The 22,216-nt window shown below is 46.3% G+C and overlaps 1 long non-coding RNA gene across 1 annotated transcript; it reads right to left on the bottom strand.

Moving 5' to 3' along the window:
* Positions 1-16,917: 16,917 nt before the first annotated feature.
* On the bottom strand, positions 16,918-17,639 carry LOC125758464 (uncharacterized). Its single transcript, XR_007416101.1, has 2 exons — positions 17,429-17,639; positions 16,918-17,321 (listed from the first exon to the last, which is right to left on the bottom strand). It is a non-coding gene; the product is annotated as an uncharacterized LOC125758464 (long non-coding RNA).
* Between the last annotated feature and the right edge of the window lie 4,577 nt (positions 17,640-22,216).

Raw genomic sequence — 22,216 nt, forward strand, 5'->3', positions numbered from 1 at the left:
GTATACCTGTTCGTTCTTTTCGTGCGTACTTTGTGTTGGGGCAGCGCGCTGCAAGTGACGAGTTGCGAAAGTGCTTAGCTTGCGTTCGTCCTATGGTTGTACTTGTCGTGCGTCCTTCGTGCTTGGCGTCGGCACTGCGCTTTTCGAGCTCCTAGCCGTTCTTCGTATTACATTTCAATTTGTTGCTATCGCAATAATTTCTTCGCCCTTGCTGCCAAATCGTGGCTCTTTGTGGAACTTTATTGCTCGGCGCAGGTGAGTCTTCAACATGCATGCTGCTCCGTGAATGACGCCGACTGTTCTAAAATGATTGTATGTCCGACATAAATGGTTGAATACTTTCCAGGCTGTACGCGAGCATCAGCGATAGCATTATAGAAGTCACTGTTGGACATGCTTAAAAGCTGACATATTTCGCCGTCGATGACGTTTTTCGAGTACCGAAGTATGTATCCGCCACTGTCATTTGCAGTGGGATTCCCTTGCTTTCTGGGCACAGCTTCGCCCAATAAACAGTTTGAATTTTAATGCTTCCAGAATTTTGCATCCTCCAATGTCGCGGCCACTTGAAAGCACAAAGAAGTTAAGTTTTGACAATACATGAAATATATCTCAAGAAAAGCATTGTATTAAAAATTTGGCAGATCCCACGCATTTTGGGAATCGGGTTTTTGCGGAGCAGTCAGCGAGTACTTCTATGCTGTATTTTATGGCTTGAGCCAAGCGTTGCGAGGTGGATCAACGTGTTTTTTTAGGTGCAGTAGCTGTGTGCACATCGTGGGCTTACCAGGCACGTCGACAACACTGGCGTTTAAAGGGCAACTTAGGTGTGACGTAACGTCAACCCTTACATTAGAGTATATACGTCAGTATATTGAAACAAAGCGCACGTTATGGTGCAATCATGTGAATATCATACGCAACTTTCGTTAATATATTCCTATGGAGTCGAGCAATGCTTCAATATAGCTTGATGAATCATAGGAATACAAATGAAAGGTTTATCAGACTACTATAAAAGCGGAGGCAACACGGCAACTACAGACTTTATTCAGATATCACGCTTGTATCGGAGGAGTAGGTATGTAGTGTTTATTGCTTTTTTGTCAAAATGTCCAGCAGCAGTAGCACAACTGACGTTGCACTGACATTACACCTGCATAGGCTGTTTTTCCAACCCAGTTTGTAGACCTGCCGTGGCTCTGTGGTAGAATACCTGACTGCCACGCAGAATTCTTGGGTTCGATTACTGCTGGGACCCTAATTTTTATTCGTTGCATTCGTCGGGTCAATGCTAGCAATGTACGTTTCTCTTAACGCTCCCGCATTTAAAGTACCAATGTCTGTTCTCGTCGTTCGTGGGTAAGTATAAACTGTCAATCACCTGTGGCGCAAACCCGTACACCGCGGCCCGTGATAAATGGGTACGTGTCACACGTGTCTGGAGGAACGGGTTTGACGACGTATACGACAGGATTTTCACGTAAGTCATGCCATGACCTGACAGTGACATTCGTCAAATCCTCTTGCCCTCTAGCCAATTTGTGTCTGCACCAAGTTAATAAAGCGATCGTGAGAGCACCCAGACGTAGGCGACTAGATAGATAGATAGATAGATAGATAGATAGATAGATAGAAACACTCAAAGTGCCAAAGGTTTGCTAAGAAACGCTTCGCATTTAAAAAGTAACTGTAATAAGCATATATTTCTCAGAATAACAATGAATTCAGTGAATAAGATAATTCATATGCTGTCACTAGACAGAAGAGGTTTTTATTGCCCAGGCGGCCGGACTTTGCGAAGCTTGCTCAGCCAATTCAATTCATAGCTTGTCGCACACCTGGGGATTGCTTCTATACAAAAGTGGGACATACCTTTTTCTTCTTCTTTTCTTTTTTTCTTACAAATTTCTGAATCCCCCGAGTATACCGTCGACGAAAATAGCTCTCGATGAAAAGGGACAGGAGAACAGCATACAAAACACAGGTGCCATTGTTGTGTGTCCTCTTCTCGTGTCCCTGTTCATCGAACGCTATTTTTGTCGACGTTTTGTACCATGCGCGAATTTAGATAGTCCTGTGTATATGCGTTTATGTATTTGCCATTCGTAAGTGGGAACGTGCCTCGTTTAGTCGGAGCAACGCAAAAGCAAATTTTTGAAGTTTTTTTTTATTAAATGTGGTTGTATTTCTAATTTCGCATCCTTTGTTTCACATTATAATGCGACGTCGTGTTTTCAGTAATATATGTGGTCTAGACGTAGGGAAACTGCTTAAAACCAAAGTATTTGCAAACACATGCTATTATGTGACGTAACCCTACTTGAATATGAATACAAAAAGGAAGGCACATACCGCTTCATTTGCAGTAAATGAGGGATCAGTGAGAACGCGCGAAGGTTATTTCGTTCATCATATTTTACTGCTTGGGTATCGAAAATACACAACGTAAAATATAAGTTGCAGAATATATTATTCGAGGAAAGAAACGCCTGTGCAGCTTACATGAAATATTTCCTAAGGAAATGTTCCGCTCCGCAAGGGTTCAATTATCACACCACGGACCCTATGTCTGCAATCTTAAGGGCACCGAAAAAAATACAGAAGATATACGAAACATAGAGCGCGCTTTTAAAAACTTCTTCAAATAACTGTTTCAGAGGACGGTTCAAAGCACATGCTCCCAATATTTTTTTGTACCTTTGGGACGTAAAACACCAACAAATGTTTTTATCATATTCCTTCGCACCTTCAACTACACCGGCTTTTAAATGTCCAAGGCGCCCTTTCGACAAATCGTAAATTGTTCCTCTAAGCAAAACACCACCGTAATACGTTGTCGGTAGGGAGACGACTGGTACAAGTTAGTTCATGCCGGCGTTTTGAATTTGCCCTTTTTGAAACAATTTCAATGAGAAAAACACTTGAAATGCTTTATTTCGTGCGTTGTTCACATATATATTCAGTACAAGTCACAAGACAGAACGATGAAAACATCACACCGTCGCCTACACAACATGTTTTGCTTTTCTTCCTCAAGTTGACAACGCACTGGAGCAAATTTTTAGCAGTCACAAGGTTTTAAACGTTTATAGACACGTACATAATTTCCTAATACTTATCACCAAAAAAATTAAGGCAGGTTCGCGCTAGAGGGTGCCAAGCCTGAAGGAAGTGCCGAGCTGGGCAGCCTTCTATATTTCTCTTCGGTTTTCTATTTCTTTCCCCCTCTCTTTCTTCGGTGTGCCCTTTTTCAGTGTGTTCTGTGTTTTTTCTCCTTATTTCCATTTAGTTCTACTTTTCTTCCTATTTTTAATTCTTTCGTATAGGACTTCTCGCTTGCTTCGCGAATGAGCTGCCTGACAATGGAGTTCTGCAGTTTTTAGATCTTACAGTAACCTTTAATTTCAATCACGTGAGTATCAGTTTTTCCCCAAGTGCAAAAAAATACATTTTACCCTTTGCGTCAGCCCACTAAAAAATTTGAAGGATCTTTGAGCTTCGCCTTCTAGAGTGGAACGGGATAACTTAATCGGGCCCCGTGCGCATCGCCTTTTCATTTGCTAGCCTCTCTTTTGTTCTCGGTGCGTGCCGTAAGGAAACGAATGACTGTGCCCATAACATTGGCCGTTTCAAACTATCCTAGAATGCCTACTGCGAGTAAAGCTGTTTAAGTGTCCAGTGCGCCATAATTATTCCTGTTGCGAATCAGCGAAGGGCCCACTACGCGTCCTTAAGGCAACGCGCGATCCTATGCAACTGTTCTCTTTGTTGATGCTTGCACTGATGATGGCGATTAAATATGTCGTATCGCTTTGTAATCGGTGGGTATTTAAAACACCCATTCGTTGCGCAATTCACATGTTTTGACACCTGGCGTGCTTCTGCGCTTCTGCGACGCAATATTACATGCAATGCTACACTCCTTCCACCACATGACATTCATATAGTGTTCTCTTTTCGAAACAGTTTCAAGAAACAGCCTGTCTCTGTGGTAGAACACCGTTGGTTCGATTCTCACTCGAATGCGAAGATTTTTATTATTTATTTTATTTGCATCTTTCTTTATGTTTCGGTCACGGACAATATGATGATGATTTTTTGCTCACAATCAACGACGCCGACACCAGAATTTCGGCGAAACCAGCTCTTTCTCGCTGTCGCGTTAAAACCATGAAGATGGGCATTACAATGCTTTCCCTAGGGTCCTGTTGAGTAAGAGGTGTCTCAGCTTGCGACTGCTTCTGCGCAGAGCTGATAGGCGTAGCGATCAAGGCGACGGTGAGTTAAGGCAAAATTTATATACATATATACAGAGGCGTTACATATTCGGCGCTGGGGCCGACAGCTTATAGGGCTCGCACAGAGGCGCGACGACGACCCGGGATTTCTTCGTTCGCTGCGTCTCTCTCTCTCCGCGCAGCTTGGATCTTTTATAGCCCTGGGCGATAGCTTGCATCAATCCGGAGCTCTAAGCGTCCAATCAGGAACCGCCGTTGGTCGCTGGCTCGAACCGGATCCGCGGATGAGAGGGCTTGCCGCACGTTGCGGGAGAGATTTCCTTCGGTTGCGTCAGACGCAGCGCCGGAGTTGCCGGGGATTGCGTAAGGCTCCCGCCTCGTTGCATCAGCTGGTGTTGACGCTGGTTGCGTCAGACGTTTTACCAGCATGAATGCCTTGTCGGAGCAAGGAAGTTTGGGTTGGGAGCCCTGGCATAACATCACCCCCGCCGCCAGACAACGCGCCGGAAATACGAGCTGCTTCCACGTGGCTCGGATGCCGGGCGCGCTCGTTCGCCAGGTCCATCCAGGTTCACCTCCAGGGCCATGGGCACATTTGGCTCCACGCTTCGTTCCGTGAACAGATCCCAGTCGCCAGGCCGGATCCCGGCTCCAGTGGCAAGTCGCAAAGATGTGTTGACTTGCTTGCTCGTCTCTTCTGACGATCTTTGGTAGCAGCACTTGTTGATCGTTCTGCATCTTGTCAAGAATGGTCCGACAACAGACAACACACGACACAAGCAAGTGCCCTCGGTTACCCGACAGAACACCATACCTAAATAGAATAATATATTCCTAGCTACGTTTCTGTCGAAATTTTGTTCCCTCTATATCATAAGGCACATGTGAGACACAAAACTCTTACAAGCAGAACTCAAAATATTAGACGTGTAACAAACGCTATGAAACAAAATTCAAAATAATGTTGGCCCCTTGAGATCACTCAGGATGGAAGCGCTCAGCTGAGGCCGCAATGAGGACAAAATTTTGCCCCAATTTGCCAAAGAAAAAACTGAAAGGATAGCCGAAGACGGCACTGATTAGAACGCGCGACTCAGTGCGTGTGCGTTCGCGTTTAGCTTTCCTTTCTTGTAACGAACGTTCAAGTTGTGCTATTGGAGTATCACGCTCCACCTCAGTAACCGGCCGCTTTTGGACGACATGTTATTCAACCAGGTTGGAGGACAGTGGTCCGTTTCGACAACAAACTTGGAACCGGAGACATAACAGGCCAGCTTTTGCACGGCCCACAGGAGGCAGGCACATTCCTTTTCAGAGGTACTATACGCCTCTTCCCTGCAGCTCAGTCTTCGGCTTAAATACAAAACTGGTCTTTCGTGACCAGTGTCATCTTCCTGGCACAATATAGCTCCCATTCCACGATCACTCGCGTCGCACTGAATGATAAAGCCCTTGGAAAAGTCGGGCTCCATGAGAACGGGTTTTTCGCTTAAGGCTTGTTTAAGCTTGCAAAACGCATTCTCTTTCTCCGAGTACCATGCCACTTTAACTGGTTCCGACTTTAGAAGTGCGTCAGTTAGAGGGCTGGCAATGGTAGAGTAGTTTTCCACATAATTGTGACAGTATCCCGCCAGCCCTAAGAGCGCCCTTATCTCAGACTTGGTGGTCGGTCGTGGATAGTTCACGACGGCGGCTACCTTTGATCTCGGAAGGTCGACGCCGGCCACGCCCCACAACGTTCCCCAGGTAAGACACCTCGCCGCATCCTAGGCGACATTTAGCAGGTTTCGCTGTAAGACCCGCTTCTTTCAACTTGTTCAGCACGACTCGTAAATGTTCGACATGTTCTTCCCAGGTGTTCGAGAAGATGGCGACATCGTCGAGATACGGCAGTGCGAACTCGGAGAGGCCATTAAGAACGCAGTCCATTAGACCCGAAAAGCAATAAGGCGCATTTTTCAGTCCAAAACTCAGCATAAGGGGACGATACGTTCCGAATGGAGAAACGAATGCTGCGTATCGGCTAGCACGCTCGGTAAGGGGAACCTGGCAATAACCTCGCACGAGGTCTAGCGTGGAAATGTAGTTTGACTTTGACACTGTTTCCACCCTTTCCTCTAGATTTGGTATCGGATAGGTCTGGTCTCGAGTTATGGCGTTAAGGCGCCGACAATTGATGCCTGGCCTAGGATCCTTTCCCGGCACTTGAACCAATACTAGAGGAGATGTATAGTCACTCTCACCCGGTACTATGAATCCCAACTCTAGCGTTCTATCGATTTCCTCTTTCATGATCTGCTTCTGCACAGGGGAACATCGATATGGCTTACTACGGATTGGTTCCTCACATGTTAGCTCGATGTCGTGCTTAATAACCGTCGTTTTTCCGGGACGGCTGGAAAACACGTCTTTAAACTCAGAAACAATCCTCCTCAAGTCCTCCTTCTGGACTTTACTTAACCTTGGCTCCAGGTTCTACTGTTCCAACATTACCTCTGAAACCCTTTCGCTTACATCGCTAGAAGTCAGAATTTCTGCACCTTCCTCCTCTGAAGCATTCTTTTTCTTTACTCCCAATTTTATGCTTTCCGCTTTTATCGAGATGTCTTCACGCTGCTCTCGAATGAGCGTCGCTCGATCAACCCTCGACAGCTCACACCAACTTTCAGCTACAGGCTTGAGCGTATTGCCCTCCTCGCCCAACGGCGCCACTTCGGTTTCTCCGCCGACGCAGGCGACGCTACCCACTTCAGCTGCAGGCGGCTCGAGTAACCCATCTCGAGAGTTTTCTGTCCGAGGCTCCCTCGACTCGCTGCCAAGGTCACGCAGCTCGGCCGCTTTTGCCGGTGGTGGTGTACTACGTGGAACGAGATCAATTTCCTGTGTAAGCTTCCGGGCTTGCGATCGCGTGAGGGCCATGTACGCAACGCTGGGAAAGAACGATTTACCCTGCTCTTTGAGAAGCAGCTCCGAGTTGTTCAAAAAAAAGATAAGGAAAATAATCTGGAAGAGCAGCAGATACAGCCACTTTGGTGTGAAGCTTACCAAAAGAATCTTCAGTGACTGAATTGAATTGAATTGCGTTTATTCACAACAAGGTTGCGAGGATGACCAGGCAATAAAGCTGCATTGAGCAGCTTGAGGGGAACCTGGCCACCTCATACACTGGGCGGCTTCACAGCGGTCGAACACACGATATACATAATGAATGGACTAACTAAAACAGGAAAACAGTAAACATCCACGGTCGGAATAAATAAACAAGGTTATTGTGGAAACGTATGAAAACAAGGGGAAGAAATTAGGCGAAGTGTTAAAGACATATAAAAAGACAAACGAATGGACCCATGGCCGCGCAAGCAATCACATAAATACGTCGCGTAGCCTTTTTAACGACAGAGTTGATACACGGAGACCATTTTCTTTGTATAATTGATTTAGAACAGTAGGTAAAGAAAACTGTAGCATTTGGTCACCGTATTTAGTTCTCTTTTTGTTAACGATCCAAGGTTCTAAATGACGAAATTTATAAAAAGAATTATGTTGCTGTAAGGATGCCAATTTTGTTAAAGCGTTATCATTCTTATTTTTTCCATTCTATACATGCGGCAATGCCTATATGTGTACAATGATTCAATTTTTATAGTTCTAAGCTTTGTAAACAAAGGAGCAGTATGCCAAAGATATGGCACCCTGGAGACAAGGCGTATTGCTCTTTTTTCTAATACCATCAGCTTGTCAATGTTCTCAGCTGAAGTCGTCCCCCAGAATAGAATTCCGTATTGAACTAGGGAAAGAAACATTGAATTGTATAACATCATATTAACGGATGTAGGAAGATAGTTACAATGGCGACTCATAGTACCCATTGCTCTAGATACGTTACTAAGTGACTCACTTGGCAATCCCACGACATAGTGTCAGAGAAATATACGCCAAGCGATTTGAAAGACGATAGTATTTCTATTTCAGTATTATTTACCTTAAGGGGGGTTATTTGAAATTGTTACGGGGGTAGTTGAAATTAATGGGGGTAGTTGAAACTGTTACAAAAGCGGCCACAATTACTTGTCGCCCACTTTTGTATACTTGCATGCTTGGCTTACTTGGCTCGATTTCACATTTCAGATCCTAAGTCACCATCAAAAAACAGACTTGTATCGTCTGCGTAAATTACGCACTTAGCAGATGGATCAACATTGACTATGTCAATGATGTACAATATGAAGAGATACGGACCCAATATGCTCCCCTGTGGGGCGCCTGTTTTATTTATTTATTTATTTATTTAAAGTACCTGCAGCGCCCGAAGGCATTATTGCAGGGGGGAATACACAGGGTAACATATGCTTACATAAATGGATAACTATGAAAACAAGATGAACAACAAAAAAGGAAAAAAAAGGGGAGTATGAGAAAGTGCGAAGCACGGGGTGATGCTATGAGGGGGCGCGCGCGACTAAACTGCAGAGCCGAGCGAAGGAGACGGCAGCGAGAGAGCACGCGCCAGCCGACCCACGGAGGTCTGGCCGTTTTTAAGTGCAAAGCACTTTTACTGATGATGATGATCTAGAACCCGCAACGCGTTCAACTTGTTGGCGGCGTTGCGCACGCCCGAGATGGGGCTCAGGTTGTTGTCGAACCACAGTCGATCGCACACCGCGCAGCTATATCCGAAGCTGCGGTCCAGGAAGTCTCGCTTGAAGCGCGCGTCCGGCCGATCGAATTCGGGGGCCCGCGCTCGCTCACGCATCGCGCGTCCCCGCGCCAGATCGGCTTCGGGGTGCTCGGCTCGCTTCGCACGCTTTCGTTCGGCGTCTCGCCGCCGGCCTTCATCACCACAGGCAATGCGCGGGGCGCGCGCAGCCACGGAGCGGAGGGCGGAGCGCGCGCAGTCACGTGGGGCGTGACGTCGCTGCGCCGTTGCTACAGACGCTCCTCTCCGTTCCTCGCGCCGTTGCTATGGGACGGCGGATTCAGGGTCGCTTATAAAGTGCATTCGCACTTAAAAGAAGAAAACTATGAGCGTAACAGTATATCTCTGAACGAAGTTTCAGTGCGACAGTCAACAATTTCCTTTGGAAGCTGATTCCACTGGTAGATTGTGTGTGGAAAAAACGAGTATTGGTATACGTTTGTTCTGCAAAAACTTTCTCGTATTTTTAGAGGGTGATCACTTCTGTGAGACAAGAAATGGAGAGGTAAAATGTAAGATTCTTTATCTATTTTGACCAAGCCATGGAAGATTTTGAAAAGCATTTCTAATCTAATGTTTTTTCTACGTGTACTTAGTAGTCCCCACCCCAACCTATCCTTTATTGCAGTAACACTAAACGTGAAGTCATAGTTAGAACTGACAAAACGGGCTGCACGGTTTTGTACCAGCTCGAGCATATTACATAGGGTTTTACTCTGCGGGTCCCAAGCCACACAGGCATATTCTAACATAGGTCTGACGTTCGAAAAATAAAGCAATTCCCTGATTTTGGGAGGAGCTAAGCGGAAGTTTCGTTTCAACAAAATTTAACATTCTACAGGATTTCGCTGTAACATACTCAACGTGTTTAGTCCAAGTAAGATTTGATGAAAAATGTACACCAAGGTATTTATAATCAGTTGCTCGCGTTAGCTGGACAGAGTCTAATGTGTAATCAAACAGGTATGGATCGTGTTTACGAGTGAAGGAGACGCATTGACACTTACTAGGGTTCAGAGACATACGCCACCTAACACACCAGTGCATGATACTATCTAAATTGTGTTGCAAGTACTCATGGTCAGAGACAGATCGAATGCAATGGTAAATCACACAATCATCTGCATACAGGCGTACTTTGCATGAAACATCTCGAGCAATATCATTGATGTACACTAGAAACAACAGAGGCCCCAGAACAGATCCCTGAGGGACTCCCGAAGTAACAGTAACGTATTCAGATTGGGAGCCATTAATTACTACACGTTGCATGCGATCTTGTAGATAACACTTAATCCAATAAGCCAATGCAGGAGTAATACCGAGCGATGAAAGTTTATGTAACAGCAAGACATGGGAAACGGAATCAAATGCTTTTCTAAAGTCTAGGAATATACAGTCAGTCTGCTACACCAAGATCAAATGAATGAAAAAGGTCATGACTGAATTCAAGGAGCTGTGTCGAACAAGAAAGGCCAGATCTAAAGCCGTGCTGAAATTCGGTAAAAAAATTGTTATTTTCTAGATGTTTCATTACGGCGCTGTAAACTATGTGTTCCATTGTTTTACTACATACACTCGTTAGAGAAATTGGCCTATAGTTGGAGACAATATTTTTTGGGCCGCTTTTATGGATCGGAACCACGTTCGCAACTTTCCATTCCCTTGCAATGATTTCTGAAAGATGATAACGAGGTAGTGGGCAATTATGTCGGAACAAGCCCTCAACACATAAGAGGGTATACCGTCAGGGCCACTTGCAGAAGAAACATTTATACTGTCTAGTAGCTTAAGTATACCACCATGCGTTACGAACAGCTCCGGCATAGGTTGAAACACATTGTCGGGAATACGTGGTAATTCAGTGTGACAGGGGGTGTGAAGGAAGACTGGAAATAGCGATTGAAGGAAGAAGCTTTATCGATGTCATCAGTTAGAAGTACACCGCCGTAGTTTAGGCTCGGGATGCCCACTGATTCTTTGCTAATCGATTTTAAGCACTTCCACATTTCTTTCGGGTTATTTTGTAACTTGGGGCCTAATGCTAGGAAGTATTTTTCCTTGGCAATCTTGTTTTTTTATTTTTATATCTTTCCCAAGCGTCTTTACCATCACAATTACGTCAGGGTTGCGCTGTTTTCGATAAGCATTCAGGTGACGATGTCTCTTGTGAATAATTCGCTTGACTTCCAGAGTAACCCAAGGTTTATCACTACGTTTTTTGGCAGATAGTTGGAACATGTTTGTCAACCAACTGCTTTAGTGCGAAGCAAAATGTATCCCATAGGGTGTTGCAATCTGCGGATTGTGTTAATGACTAAATTCCTGCAGGAATACGGCAAGCTCATTAGATAACGAAGCATAATTTCCTTTATCAAAATAATATATCTTCCTTGGCCGATCATGCACACATGTGAAGGGAACGATTTGAACATGGGCCACGACACAGTCATGGTCACTGATACCAGGAATTACACTGTTATGAGACACAAGTGATGGTTGGTTAGAAAAAAGCAGATCCAAAACAGAGGAGCTATTATGGCCACACCTAGTAGGTTGAGTAACAAACTGATAAATGTCATTCACAACGATTGCCTCAAGAAATGCCATAGACAGAGCTGATGAATTACCAAGGACTGGTTTATTGTCCGCCCACCTCACACCAGGCATATTGAAATCACCGCCTATCAAATAATCATTATTTATTGTAGATATAAACTCGGAAAGGGATGTGAAAGACTCGGGCGATGTGTTAGCGGGGGAACGGTAAAAAGAACCAACGGTCAGTGACTGTCCTGTTTTAAGTTGGATATTGCACCAAACCGACTCGGAACAACCAGTTGGGGTTAACACAGGAGACGATTGCAGGCACGAATCAACAAGAAGAAAGACGCCACCGCCATGCGCATTGCGATCGGAACGGTAGACGTGAAAATCAGGTGGAAAAATTTCTGAGTTACCAACCGATTCCTCGAGCCAAGACTCCGTGCCTATAACCACGTTAGGTTTGACAGTAGAGGTCAGAGAAGCAAATTCATCAGTCTTATTTTTGATGCTTCTGCAGTTCACGACCAAAATGGTAAGCTCTGAAATTGGATGAACAGAACGTCCCCCGCCAACACATTGCTTTGAGGGCATCTTGCTCGGGCACCGCCCCTTTTGCTATTTTTTAGATTCAACCACAATATCCTGCACGCCGTCATACACGTAGCACTTTTTATCAACGAGTAGCCTATCGTATCGAAGTCTGAAAGGGCAATTTAGTGTTTTTGCATGTTTTTACAAGTTTAGATCGCGCAAGCCTGCTATCAGGGCTGAAATCCTCACGTATTGCAAAGTTAGTACCCTTAAGCTTAACACCACGAGATAGGATACGTTCCTTATCCTTGAAGTTAACAAACCTAATAATGACAGGTCGGTTTTTCTTTTCGTGAAATTTACCAAGTCGATGAGCGCGTTCGATACTTTCTGTAGTAATCTGTTCACCAAGTTGCGTTTGGCAGAAAGATAATACTTTCTCCTCCGACTCCGACCATGTCTCATTGGCTGAGTCAACCAGGCCAAAAATAATCAGGTTGTTTCTTCTGGATCTGTTGCTCTCGCTATCAAGCGACGCCCTAAGCTGCACCATATCATGACGAAGGGCATCAAGAGCGCCCGGAGCGGAGGCTGCATTGTTTGTATCACTTTAAGAGTGTGCATATCGCTTTCCAGAATATTCACCCTGCTGACAAGGGCTTGCACTGACGCTGTCAGTGCATTTTGTTGTTCTTTAACAACTTGTATTTCCTGAAGAAACCTCGTTTGATTCGATTCCAAGATTTTAACGACTTCATGAATTTCAGCGATTTTGGCACTGTCAGAACCTGTAGGTGCTGCATTGGTTCTTGGGCCAGGGTTACTCTCGACATCTCCAGAGAGCATTAACAGAACACTCGATAAAGCAACAAAAGCAGAAATGAACCCCACAACGCATTTTGGCAAAACACATGTGAAGTTGGTGGGGCACGACATCGCTACCAAAAAACGATTAGAACTACGATAACATTTAGCGGGTTGAAGGTAACTGACCTGTGCGTAGAACGGGTGTGAGAACATAGCCAAAGCGATGTCGTGCCCCAGGCGCTCAGCCGTGAACTGCTGCTTAAATGTCCGCCCCTCGGATTGTGCAACGCTCGTAGGCTTTGGTTGCCAGATGAAATCAGGTGTTGCAGTCAGTCTTGGCTGCTGGTACGAAATTGGCTGGGAGCGATGAAACTTGACCAGCACATCTTCATCGGCGAAGCTTGAAGAAGGCGATACCAGAGGCAAGGGGATGCCCGGCACCGCGAAGCCATTGAAGGAAGCCTTGAGGAGGGACAGCGTCAAGACCTGTGCGTAGAACGGGTGTGAGAACATAGCCAAAGCGATGTCGTGCCCCCGTTCTTACAGATTTCAACTCCGATTGGTCCCCGGCTATAGCTACGAACTGTGATATGTGCTGAAGGTAGGACGTAATAAGAGAATGAGCTACGCCGCGAATACCGTAGCGATCAAGCTTTTTAAGCAAAACATCATGACTGATAAGGCCAAAGGCCTTAGAAAAATCGAGAAAAATTCCAAGCACCATTTTCTTTTCCTCAAATTTTCGCAATATAAACTCCTTTTGGGTCATTAGGGCTAATTCAGTTGATCTGTTTTTACGAAAACCGAACTGTGCAGGACTTATGATACCAAAGTGGTCAGTAAACGAACAAAACCGCGCTAAAATCACCTTCTCTAAAGCTTTCGAAAAAACAAGCAACACTGATACAGGGCGGTAATTTGAAAGATTATTCTTGTCGCCTTTTTTTAAATATTACTGTCACCTTTGCCTTCTGCATGCTACGAGGAAAAACGCCTGTTGACAAACACAGATTAAAAATTGAAGGACCCTTAAGCTTCGCCTTTAAGAGTTGAACACGATAGCGAAATCCGGCCCCTAGTGCGCACTTCAACCACTAAGTGCATACTTATTAATCTGTATTGTTACACACACACGCACACAGATACACATGTGCGCGCGCGCGCAAATGGTAGAGGTTTTCGATCTAAAACAAGAATCGCATGGCCTCCAAGATGCACGCCGCGCGCTTGCCATCTCGGAGGCCATAAAGAGTCGAGACATATTTCTCACAATGCCTCACAGATGGCAGCACATTATCTAGCGTTTGCTGTTTGCTTGATCAACGCCTCCTCTAGAAAGCCAGCGTTGGCTTGATATGTTTTCCGCTAGATGGACATAGTTGTCCATTTTTAGAGCTGTTTGAAAGTTCGTGTGTGTTTTTAGCGGCGATGGCTGCACTATCCCGGCCTTTTTCGACGTAGTTTGATGGTCTCGCCAATGCGCCTACAAATCGCCGAGTGTGCTCGTTTTTGTCGTGACACCTGCCGAACAAAATGCGTTAAGGAGACTCCTTCACTACATGACATTTATGTAGTGTTTTTTTCTGTAGCAGCTGCAAGTAACATAGTGGCTTTGTGGTAGGACACCTGCTTGCCACGCGAACGGCCCGGGTTCGATAACCAATGGGACCGAAGATTTTATTCATTTTATTTTGCTTCTTTCTCCATTTTTCGCTCACGGACGATTTTTCGCTCACAACCAACGGTGCCGACACCGACACCGGAATTTCTGCGACACGAGCTCTCTAACGCTATCGCGTTAAAATGTACTCTAGGCAAGATGCAATTATGTCTATGACGAATTTTACGGGCGCTGTTTGAATACCAAATGCATCAGTGGCTCTGCTGTTACGTAGTGACAATTATGAAGAAATAACTTCTTGCGTTGTAATACCCCTTAGGAATAATGAATGCTTATTAGGTGAATTCATGTAAGAAAGGTCGATGCTATCACATGCCTGACCAAGGGACAAAAAATCGTTAAAAGCATTAGCAAGATCAACCCCTTTTAGTTCATTGCCGTCTTTTATGACTGTGGTAGTTTTTTCAAGCGCAGTCCCAGTTATTGAAGCAAGTGTCCTCCAAATTTTATCAGAGCGTCCTGCAGATGAGTTGAATATATTAAAGTAATAGTGCTTCTTAGCAACCCTTAATTGTTTTGTGACGTAGTTCCTGTATTCTTTAAATGCTTTTAATGCTTCCGGTGATTTAGTTGCTATAAATGAGCCGTACAACCTGTCTCTCTTATTTATAAGCTTAAGCAGGTGCTTATCTATCCACGGTTTGCGACATTTCTTTGTCTGCTTTAGAGTTTTTACCGGGAAACATGCGTAGTATATTTCCATAAATAATTGCATAAACTTATCATAAGCTGCATCTGCATTTTTTTTTCTAGACACATCATCCCATGTGGCACTTGCAAGACGTTCTCGGAATGCATTCAAGATGTTAGTATTTACGAGCCGATAAGAGAACGCTTGATGTACTTGTTTTTGTTTTTCAACTGCGGTAGCAATGAATATAAACACAGGTAAGTGGTCACTAATTGCGTGTACTAAAACACCAGGTTTTACAGAAGACACACCAAAGTTAGTCAAGAACAAGCCTAATGCAGTTTCACATGTTGGCGTAACTCGCGTTGGCGATGGTATAACATTTTGACAGATGAATATTTAGGAGAGATTCTAACTCTAATTTCATCTTATTCTGGGTAATCATATTTATGTTCAGGTCACCTCCAAGAACTATTTGGTAATTATTATTGTTAACAAATTCTAACAGAGCATCTAAATACGATAAAAACAACAAATAATTTCCCGATGGAGGCCTGCAGCAAACACAAAAGATTATATTGCTACATTTAACTACGACAGCGTCATAGTGCTGATTAGTACAACAGAATTCAGAAAAAAGCTCAGAGATAAATGAACTTGAAACCTGCATTGAAACACCTCCCCCACGTCTATCACGGCGGTTCATGTAAAAGGATTTGTAACCCGAAAAACTATACACATCATCTTCTGAAGCAAACCATGTTTCCGAAAACATCACAACACCAAATCGACAGTCTGTTTCGCCAAAAAATCACTCAAGTTCATCTCTCTTGTTTCTACCAGATCTAATGTTAAATTGTATGCAACTGTAGCAATTCGAACCGTGGCTTCGCATGATATTACCTAAGTCAGAGAAGTTTACTCGGTCCATGAAAAACAACACAGGTTAGAAGATAAGTTGGCTATCAGAATTCAAGTACTGGAGAGTTTATCAAGGTCAGTCGTGCAGCGGGTGACAACCGCAGAATTCGTTTCCTTGCTTCCGAACAAGAACTTTCCCGTTCGCATGCCACGCGAAGCAATAATCATTTGCATTTGCCCATTCTCTCACGTCACGCAGCAGTTTCCGGTTCTGTACGGTCACGTTTTCACAGACAGAAACGTCAGAACGCATGTTCCGTAAAACTGCGTTTTTCGATCCATCTGTCTCACAGAGAGAGGTGTGAAAATCGGACAATGATTCCAGGTACTTTGCCTTGTCGCGAAGGCAACCTGTGTACCGCCTCGACATCAGTAGCGGTCAGCTCTGACAAGCTCACCGATTTTGCTACTTCATTTAGCTTTGTGATGAGATTTTCGTTATCAATTGCTGGTATTCCATGCACTTCAACGTTAAGCTTCCTGCTGGGCCATTCAAGATCGTTTACAGATGCCTTGAGTTGCTGAATATCGCTTGGGTTTGCATTTTCTTCGAGCTTACAGACTTTTTTCTTCAAGCTGGTTAATTCTTTTTCCTGGGCAACTTGACGACTCAATATATCATCGTATTTTTGAGACATTAGCTGGATTGAAGCTTTCACTTCTTCAACCTGCTGTGGCAAGTTGGTAAGCATGTCTAATCTGCGAGTTATCTCTGCCAAGACGACTGAAAGTTCGGTATCCAGCGCCGGTTTAGGTTTTGGCGCTCTGCACACCGCACATCGCCACGCCCTACGCCCACTCTCGCCTTTTATATGTTGCTTCGCTGCAGCCAGAACAATCGCCGAGATGGTAGCCGTACTCACATTCGGAGCATTTCATGAAGCGTCCATCTGGAGGAAGGGAGTCGCTGCAGGAGCGGCATTGCATCTTCACTGGCCCACTAAGTGTACACACAGTGCAAAGAGTACCAAAACGCCAAAGCACTTGACACCAAAACAAGTATCAACACAGTGGTAACAGGGGTGGCGGTGGCAAAAGATATAGGGCAAGTCTTTTAGTCAGGAATGAACCTCAGTTTACCAACCTGCAGAAGGTAGAATATAGATGTAAGGGGGCGTCCTTCCACCACCGCCGTCACCGCCTGTGTGAGCTGGGTGAGCTTGACCGTCACGAGCGCAGCCAGCACAGCCAAGATGAATAAATGTTCGTCACGTCAGTGCGGGCAAGAATCCTTGAAGACGGCGCGGCACTTCGTGTTGAGTCCAGCTGGATAAAATTTTGAAAACGCACGTTGATTCGTTGTTGTATCGCTGAGTGCTAGGTAACCACGCTGGGAACATCATGCGGTCAGGTAATCGGAGCCAGCCAAGAACCTGCAAAAGGTAGAATATAGATGTAAGAGGGCGTCCTTCCACCACCGCCGTCACCGCCCGTGTGAGCTGGGTAAGCTTGACCGTCACGAGCGCAGCCAGCACAGCCAAGATGAATAAATGTTCGTGAAGAATCCTTGAAGACGACGCAGCACTTCGTGTTGAGTCCAGCTGCAAAAGGTAGAATATAGATGTAAGGGGGCGTCCTTCCACCACCGCCGTCACCGCCCTTGTCACCGTAGTGTTCACCGTAGCGATCGGTAAGCAAGTGCTCTGCTCCTCGGCGACTTGCCTGATCCATGCGCATTCTCCTGTCAAGTCTTTCGGAGACACTAGTGAAAGATGGACAACGTGCATAGTTGCCGCTGAGTCTCGAAGTGCTCGACATGTTTTCCTATTGACGCTAATCTCCTGAATATACGGTTCTAACAACCGCATGTTCTTTTCTGATTCACAGATCGTTGCGAAAGCAACCTTTTGTTTACAATTTACCGCGATGTGCCCTTCTTTTTTGCAATTGTAAGAGATTAGCGACTTCCGTGACTCAAACGCCCGTGTAGTATCAGTACGCTCTTTGGGAAGCTCACTCGACTTCTGCGCTTCCGCTTGCAATTCCCTCACAGTATCCTTCGTAAAAGACGGGTCGTTTCAGAAATTACGGTGCGGAGCAGGTTTCCGGTCATCAAATTTTTTTGAAAAGCCCTCTTTTCCCTCAGCTTTTTCAAGACGCATGGCCCTACTGAGCAAGTTTCTACGAGCGTAGTAGTCTTCAGCTAACTCTACTGCCTTGTTTAGCTGTACATCTCCAAGCTTATCCTGCAGCCAAAGCTTGACATCATCTTCGATACAGCGGTGGAATTGCTCCAATGCTATGCACTCTACCACTTTATCGCGATCGTCATAGACATCTTCGCCCTTGAGCCATTTAATTAAATCGGCTTTAAGACGGAACGCGAAGTCAACGTGTGACTCATTGCCCCTTTTTGAATACCGGAACCTTTGCCGCAAAGCCTCGGGTGACAATTTATATCTCCTCAACAGAGCCTCCTTAACCTCGTCATAGCACTCAAACGCCTCCCACGACAAGCACGTTATCACGTCCGATACTTCCCCGGGAAGCAGAACTAACAGGTTCTGCGCCCAAAGAGACCACTCGATGCCATTCCTATCGCAGACGTGTTCGAACTTTACGAGATACTTCGCCATGTCCTCGCCCACTACGAACGGTGGCAGTTAGTCCCGAATTCTATGTCCACTAGCCTGAACCGTCGCAGAAGTTACGCTGGGCACTTGCGAACACTGACGGAGCGCCAATTCTATTCTTTTCATCTCGAGGCGCTCTTGTCTTTCAGCTTCCTCGCGCTCGAGGCGTTCTCGCCTTTCCGTCTCTTCACGCTCACGAAGTTCTCGTTCTCGTCTTTCGGCCTCCTCGCGGCGTTCTTTGATATCCACCCAGGCCTCATCGACTTCCTGAGCCGTTACTCCCTCCTTCTGCATGATCTCAAGGATCGCTTGCTTTCGCTTCGCACGGCCCAGAGTAAGACCGAGTTCTTCACAAATTTCGATGAGTTCCTTCACTTTAAGGTTCTCCATCGTTCACACTAGCCTCTTCCTATTTACCCTCGTTAGAATCTAGTTTCCGTACCCCCTATAGGTCTACTAGAAAGGCACGCAAGCAATTCTCAACCTGCCGTGTTTACACCCTCCGCATTAATTTTGGTTTCAAAGCGCTCCGACCTCGCTCGAAACAATCAAAGCTCACTCCAATGCCTCACACAGCCTCCTCTAAACTACGATAACCTGTGCTAGAGAAGTCTGGTGAACTGAAGGGAAAACATCAGGCACTCACCGCACGAGGTAGCTGACGCCGGCCGATCCCGCAGCTGCCATTCACTGTTGGATAACAGGTGTCTCAGCTTGCGACTGCTTCTGCGCAGAGCTGATAGACGGAGCGATCAAGGCGACGGTCAGTTAAGGCAAAATTTATATACATATATACTGAGGCGTTACATATTCGGCGCTGGGGCCGACAGCTTATTGGGCTCGCACAGAGGTGCGACGACCCGGGATTTCTTTGTTCGCTGCTTCTCTCTCTCTCCGCGCAGCTTGGTTCTTTTAGAGCCCTGGGCGATCGCTTGCATCAGCCAGGAGCTCGAAGCGTCCATGCAGGAACCGCAGTTGGTCGCTGGCTCGAACCGGATCCGCGGATGAGAGGGCTTGCCGCACGTTGCGGGAGAGATTCCCTTCGGTTGCGTCAGACGCAGCGCCGGAGTTGCCAGGGATTGCGTAAGGTTCCCGCCTCGTTGCATAAGCTGGTGTTGACGCTGGTTGTGTCAGACGTTTTACCAACATGAATGCCTTGTCGAAGCAAGGAAGTTTGGGTTGGGAGCCCTGGTATAACAGTCCGCCCTTCGGAAGTCGCGTCCGCACCTCATGGTGTCTTATTTTAACGTGCAAGTACAACATTCGAAGGCTGCCGGCTTCCCTCACTCGATGTTTTCTGAGGTTGCGGAATGCTTTCTGCAGAAGGCGAAAAATGGCCCGGCTTAAGCGCGAAGGAAAAAAGAAAGGCCTGGGGCGGTACCCTATATACATGAGTTACACAAAACCTTGAAAAGGTTGGAGTCGGCATGGTGCACCGCCGTTGTTCGCAGCCCGTAAGAAACTGGGGAAGTTGTGCCTTCGTATAACGGGAAGTCACGCTGAACAGCCGAAAGGGTACGAAAAAAAGCATGGGCGGCAGTTCATTAAGTGTAACACTGAAGTAGTTTACGAAATACCCTTAACCTGAGGCGAAAGTTCTGTTGGCCAGATGGGGCGCATCGTCAATGATCGAGCGAAGGAGCACGCGCTTACGGTCAGAAATAAGGACGGTGCGCATTTAAGCGCGCATGTGACATCAAGTTGATGCATGCCACCCTTACGGAGATGCGCATCTTGGGAAAGAGAAAAAAATAAGATAGCACGGGAAGTTTTGGAGAGGTTTTCATACACAAGAGCGGTAGTGACTGTATAAGCGAAACTTCAGTAGACATGTATCAATAAGAAGAGCGGTATTTTGAAAGTGTTCGACCACGCGATTAAATAGACGCGAAGACGCGGCCTACGAACATCGCCCCACCAACATGGCCCCTTCAAATGCCTTGCTCTCCACCAAGGCCGCCACAAAATTGAAGTCGCAGAACATTTCTGAGTGAAGGTTGCCGATCCGGCAGGGGTCCGCCTCCCCCACGTGTTACCTAGTAAATGCGCCAGGTTAAAAAATTCGAGAATGGACAGTCTGTTCTCTCTAGAGGAACTTCAGACAGCCTTAACTGCATACAAGCGATCTTGATCAACTGGACTTGATGGCGTCACCTATCTGACACTTTGCAACCTCGGTCAAGCAGCTCGGCGTGCCCTTGTGGCCGTATACAATGACTCATGATGCACCGGAGTGGTCCCTTCCTCGTGGAAATAAAGCCGCCTCGTTCCTCTTCTTAAGCCAGGTAAATCACATCTAGACTTGACCTCCTATCGCCCCATCGCACTTGCCAGCTGTTTCGGAAAAGTGATGGAGAGGATGGTATTGACTCGTCTACAGTGGTACCTGGAGCACTATAAGATATACCCTGAGGCTATGACCGCTTTCGGCGTGGACGGTCGTCAATAGATAATGTTATCGACCTGATTTCGTCTGTGCAACAGCAAAATAACCTAAAAAGATTATCTGCCGCGACGTTCTTGGACGTGAAACGTGCATACGACAACGTATCGCATAAAGCCATTCCAGATTTCTTGGGAAGTATTGTACTGGGGGGCCGTGTTTACCAATGAATTGACAGCTATTTGAAGGCCAGGACCTTTTTTGTAGAGACTGAAGATGGCACAACCGGGCACCATTACACCTGTCGCTGCGTGCCTCAAGGTCTGAGCCCCACACATTTAGATGCGAAGCATCTTATAGCGGAGTTCAAACCGGTGGTGGTGGTGTGCGGCGTGACCACCCTTACTGCGAATGCGCATACCCTCTCCACGCACCTTCTCTCCACTCCCCCTCTCCGCTTCCCCTCAACTCTCCTTTCCTCTCTTCATCTGAAACGCGGGCTAGACATGCCGAAATTCTCTCCTGCGCAACGCCGCGATGTGCGCCAGACCATGCACGTACCCTCCCCCTCTATCTCCTCTCCTACGCTGCCCCCCCTCTCGCACGCCTGTCGACCCCGTTCCCCGCGCGCCCTGTGAGAATTAACGGCCTGGCTAGAGGGAAGACAAGACGCACGTAGCGTTCCTCTTCGCGTTCCACGACGTGAGGTCGGTAGCATGCCCAACGAACGCCGGCTTCGCATCGCCTCATGGTCCCCTTTAGCGGGAAATGGTGTAATTTTTAATTTAGCGCTTCTCGGCCTGGTTGAGGTACTTCCACGGTCTGTTCATGTCTCAATATATGCAGATGACATCTGCATATGGGCTTCGGGTGACGCGTCTCCAGGTACGTGCCAGGCTTCAGAGAGCGGCTACAGTGACGCCAAAGTGCCTTCAAGGACGGGGGCTGGAGCTGTCATCAAATAATTGCTCGCTTGTTGCCTTCGCGCGCAAAGCGATGGGCCCACATGTAATTAAAATGAATGGCCATGCCATCACTTATGAGAAGACCCACCGCTTTCTGGGGGTCATAACCGATCGCGACCTGTCCTGGAGCCCTCACAACGCCTACATGAAGAAGAACTGACCATGATCACCCACGTCTTAAGGTTTCTTGCTGGAAAATCGTGGGGTGCACCTACGCGAGCGATGCTTCCACTTTACACC

Source organism: Rhipicephalus sanguineus, chromosome 5 (assembly GCF_013339695.2).
Source record: "Rhipicephalus sanguineus isolate Rsan-2018 chromosome 5, BIME_Rsan_1.4, whole genome shotgun sequence".
Taxonomy (NCBI): Eukaryota; Metazoa; Arthropoda; class Arachnida; order Ixodida; family Ixodidae; genus Rhipicephalus; species Rhipicephalus sanguineus.